Source organism: Crocodylus porosus, unplaced genomic scaffold, assembly GCF_001723895.1.
Source record: "Crocodylus porosus isolate Cpor-Errol unplaced genomic scaffold, CroPor_comp1, whole genome shotgun sequence".
Taxonomy (NCBI): domain Eukaryota; kingdom Metazoa; phylum Chordata; order Crocodylia; family Crocodylidae; genus Crocodylus; species Crocodylus porosus.
Genome location: NW_017728900.1, coordinates 399,617 through 404,280, shown reverse-complemented (window position 1 = coordinate 404,280; position 4,664 = coordinate 399,617). Strand labels below are relative to the sequence as shown.

The 4,664-nt window shown below is 54.2% G+C and overlaps 1 protein-coding gene across 1 annotated transcript in view; it reads right to left on the bottom strand.

Moving 5' to 3' along the window:
- CARNS1 (carnosine synthase 1) overlaps window positions 1-1,824 on the bottom strand; it is a 23,025-nt gene extending 21,201 nt beyond the window's left edge. The window contains exon 1 of the mRNA XM_019556648.1: window positions 1,685-1,824. The gene's annotated coding sequence lies outside the window, so the exon portion shown is untranslated. The remainder of the gene's footprint in view (window positions 1-1,684) is intronic.
- Between the last annotated feature and the right edge of the window lie 2,840 nt (window positions 1,825-4,664).

Here is a 4,664-nt window from a genome sequence, read left to right as displayed (position 1 = left end):
CTGCCCTTTGGGCAGGGGGCTGGACTCGATGATCTCCCGAGGTCCCTTCCAGCCCTAATGTCTATGAAATCTATATGTACAGCAGCAGGGCTCCAAATCACAGTGCCAGGCGAGATACCCTTGTCATCTGTACACTGCATCTGAATAGTAAGGTGGGGGAGGGCACAAGCTGGGCATCCATGTGGCGCTGATGAAGGCAGCTGGTCACAGGGGGTTCCATGTGCAGGACTGAAGTGACCCTGTCCCCAGTGATGGGATTAGCAGGGACATACAGCTCAGCTCTGGTGGGGCGTGGTGTGGGAAAAAAAAAAAAATCTTGTTAATGGGCACCTCTTCTTTTTCCTCCCTGCCTCTCCTCTCCCCTCCCTTCCCCTTCCCTCCTTGTATCCAACTATTTGGCTCCTTTCTGTCCAAAGGAAAAAGACTAGGAGAGGCTGGGGGGCATGTGGGGAAGGCACATTGGCCCACTTCCCCATGGACCCACCCATAACAGGAAGTGGGGAGGATGCAGACAGATGGGTTCTGGGCTCCCCAGACCTGCCCTGAGCTCACAGCAATGGGATTTTTGGCCTGTTGCCTGTGGTGACCCTGCCCTCCACATCCCTGCCTCTCTCACTGTGCCCACCATGCTCCATGCTCTGTCATGCCCTGCCCCCAAAGCCTTTGCCACCAGTAGAACCCCAGTGACTGCTTTCAACCCCACCCTGTACTTGATACCCATACCCTCCACACACATACACTGGGCAGGGGCCTGGCAGGGTGGCCTGGGACCCAAGCCCAGCTTGGTCGCCTCAAGGCAAGACCCCGGTGCCATGCTTCTTGGGCAGGGAGTGAGGACAGAATGGGAATCTTGAAGGACCTCAGTTTGCTTGCAGGATGGCTGTCCTCTCCCTGTAGGCACCAAGCAGCTTTGTGGTAACTACTGTGATCATCAGTGCTGTAGCTGGCACTCCAGGGATTGGCAAGGTGTGGGGAGGAATGGTATACTGCCGTGGAGATGCCAATAATGGAGAGCTAGGGGAGTCTGAACAGGAAAGCCCCCTCAAAAAAAGGGAACCTTTGCAAGCCTGGTTGAGGGGAAATGAGGGAGGGCAACTCGGTATGTCCCAGAGTACCCAGGGCTGCAGGATAGGTCAGATCTTAGCTCATCTGTGGGCTGTGTATGGGGTCTAGAGCAAGAGGCCCTGTTCCCTGGCTGGGTCCTAGGAGGACCCTGCATCTGGGTGGTCCCCAGCTAAGACTTGTTCACCATAGCCCATAGGCCCAACCCCTCATGGGGGTAAAGCCAAATCAGCAACCACTTGGCCTTCCTAATCAACTGCCCATTGAACATGTTGCAAAAGAGCTCCAGCCTCACATCACTCCCTTCCCTCACCATACAGAAGCTTCTATGGCCCCCTGAGGGGGTGTTCACATCACACTTTGACAAGGGCACATGAGAAGCCCCCTTCCCTCCCAGCCTAGGCTAGGGGGGGTTTCAGCAGAAGTCAGTCTCTAGTAACTGCCTGATCTTGGATCGGAGGCAGTGGGGAAGAAATGACAGAAGCAAGGGATGGCTTTAGGCTCCAGTGCTGAGGCAGGACACATGGCCTCCATTCCTGCTCTGCCACTGACTTCCCACATGGCCATGGGCACTCCATCCAGCCTCAGTCCCCCACCTGCCGCCTGGAGATAATGTTCCTACCTTTGGTGCAGTTGTCTGAGTAGCTTCTTCAGGGTGGGGGTGGGGATCTGTCTCTCACTCTTGCACCCGTGCTGCGCCCAGAACCAGGAGGCTGGATCTCAGTTCCTCTGGGTCTGTGTCACAGCCAGTACGACGGGGCCCCGAGATGGGAGAGGACCTGTAGGTGCCACATGACACATACATCCAACCAGCCAGTCAGCGACCCAGGGCAGCTTTTGGGTTGTTCTTCAGAGAACAGCTGAATCTGGGGACCAAGCTGGCACTGACAAGTTATTTAAGGAGCCCCCAGTTTGGAACTGGAAGTTAAGGTTTTCCTAGGCAGGCAGGAATTCACTTCAGAACAGCCCAACATGAGGTACACAGTAAAGTCACTGACTTCAAAGCAAACACACTGGCATCACCACCCACCTCTGAGCTGGGGGTTGAAGCCAGGGCCAGGACCTGGCCTCCCTTTAGGATTATAAAGGTTGCCAAGATTCATAGATGTTAGGGTCAGAAGGGACCTCAGTAGGTCTTTGAGGCTGACCCCCTGCCCTGGGCAGGAAAGAACACTGGGGTCAGATGACCCCAGCTAGGTGCTTGTCCAGTCTCCTCTTGAAGACACACCAACGTAGGGGAGAGCACCACCTCCCTTGGCAGCCCACTCCAGATTTTGGCAACCCTAATCATGAAGTTCTTTCTAACGTCCAACCTAAATCTGCTCTCCGTCAATTTGTAGCCATTGTTCGTAGTTACTCCAAGTAGTGCCTGGGCAGGATGATCCAGGACAGCACGGCCCAAGGAGAACGGTGTGTGAAGACCTAGTCGCTAATCAGGAACAGCCTCAAGGGACAAACAGGCAGACAGACAGACCCATCTCAAGTGCCCCCTCCAGTTTCATGGAGAAGGGACATGTGTGTTTCCAGCTGTTAATGTGACCCAGAAAAAAAAAATCCCCACAGGTGACCCAAGTATATGGGTACTCCGAGAGTCAGACAGGATACAGCAGCTCTCCACCTTGCCGACCTTCCCAGGGTGCCACCTGAGTTGCTCAACAGTCAACTGTTCACTGCTGATCAGAGGGTACAAGAAAACATGTCAGTGATTCTCAACCAGGGTGCCATGGAGTACCTTTCAAGGGTGCCATGAGGTGCCACACAGTGTTAGCATTGCTAGGTATGTGCAAAAATGATTCATAAGATAAACCCAAAGATTGCAGATAGGAAGCTGTAGCATTAAAAACATTCTGCCCTGCTGTGATCTTTCTGAGCTCTTTGCAACAGAAGAATTACTCTATTCTTTTACTGTAGTCAGAAAACAAGTGAAAACTAACAGCCAGGATTGGCTGAGAGGTACCTTGAGTCTCATGAGAGGTGCCTCAAGTCTATAAAGGTTGAGAACCACTGGCATGTTTGATGGGTTTGCACCAAAGGCAGATGAGGTGGAAACCTCAAAGAGCACATGGCAGGATTGTGGGGCCTTCCTCACAGGAGTGCATCCCTCAGCATCCAAAGACTGCTGGGTCAAGTGGTGGCAGTGGTTAAAACAGGTTGATTTCTACCCACTACTGCTCTCTGCTCCTTCCAGCCCCCGTTCTGGGCTCCCTAAGCTCCCATTTTGCCCCCACTGGCCTTTGAGGGTTTTCTGTCACTCTTAGCTACGTGGGGACCGGAGCATCGGAGTTACAGGTTACAATGATACATCGTCCCAGTTGTGGTTTTGCTTGCAGTTGACACAGATGAAGTCACTCAATGACCTCACTGTGCTGCCTGCCAGTAAGTAGCCTCCTCTGGGCAGCAATTGTGCCTGTGTGCAGGCACGCCGGGGCAAGCAACACATACAGCAAGCACACAGAGCACGCAGGTGTGCACCCAGCAGGCAGGAGAGCCACCCACCCCCATGTCACTGCGACCTCTACGTACACATGACACTGAAGTTCAGCAGAGGGGGACACCAGCCCTAAATGAACAGCAGTAAGGGCACCAAATCAGGCAGTGCTGTGGCATGGGGACAAGGGGCTGGATCTCCAGCAGATGTAAATCAGCAACGCTTCCCTGGAAGCAATGCAGATTTGCTCCAGTCACAACCCTGACCCATAGCATGGGTAGCAAAACTACCTGCCAGCACTGACTCCTGGGAAGCCTCGGTCATGGGCTCCAATGAACCCAGGGTAATTTATCTGTCAGGGACCTGTTCTGCACAGGACTCAGCCTAGTCTTCCCAGTGGAACAGTCCCCCTCTCCCCACACACTCCCCGTGGCTGTGCCACCAGGGACATGGCAGAGGTTGGTAGCGTCTCCAACCACAGCAGGGGATCTGGCCTGTGTAAATGACTGCTCTGGGTCCTGATGACAGAGCCCAGGGTACCCCTGCCCCTTCCCCCCACACCTAGCTCTGCAGAGCTGCCAGCCAGCACCTCTCTGGGCTTACTGTTCTCAGCTGCCCCCAGCAGCCAGCCCCAGCCCAGGTGGGCACAGCTGCTCCTAGCAGGGCCAGACCCCTACCCGCAGGCCAGGGGTTTGGGTCTTCTTTACCAGCTGGGACCAGCCTGGGGACAGAGAGATGCACTCACTGTCACAGCCATGGGCTGGGGATCGCTCTGACTCACTCATACACCCCAAAGGTACACACAGGCACACCCCTGCAGACACACCTTCACATCTGCCCCAGTGACAAACAGCCACAGGTACATCTAGCAACGTGCATGTCTGTGGGGACGTATGTCCCCACAAACACATGCATGCAATGCACACTCACATGCAACACGCACCCAGACTGCACACACACACACGCATCTGTAAAAATACACCCAGCACATACACTTGTATGATAACAAACAAACCACCACAGTGGCGCACACAAATTCATACATATACCCCTGTGACCAAGCAAAAGTGCAGAGTCCATGCAGGGAACCATGTGCCCAAGGACACACATGCACACAGGAATACATACCTCAACAATGCGTGTCCAGTAACACCTACACCCAGGAACGTACAGA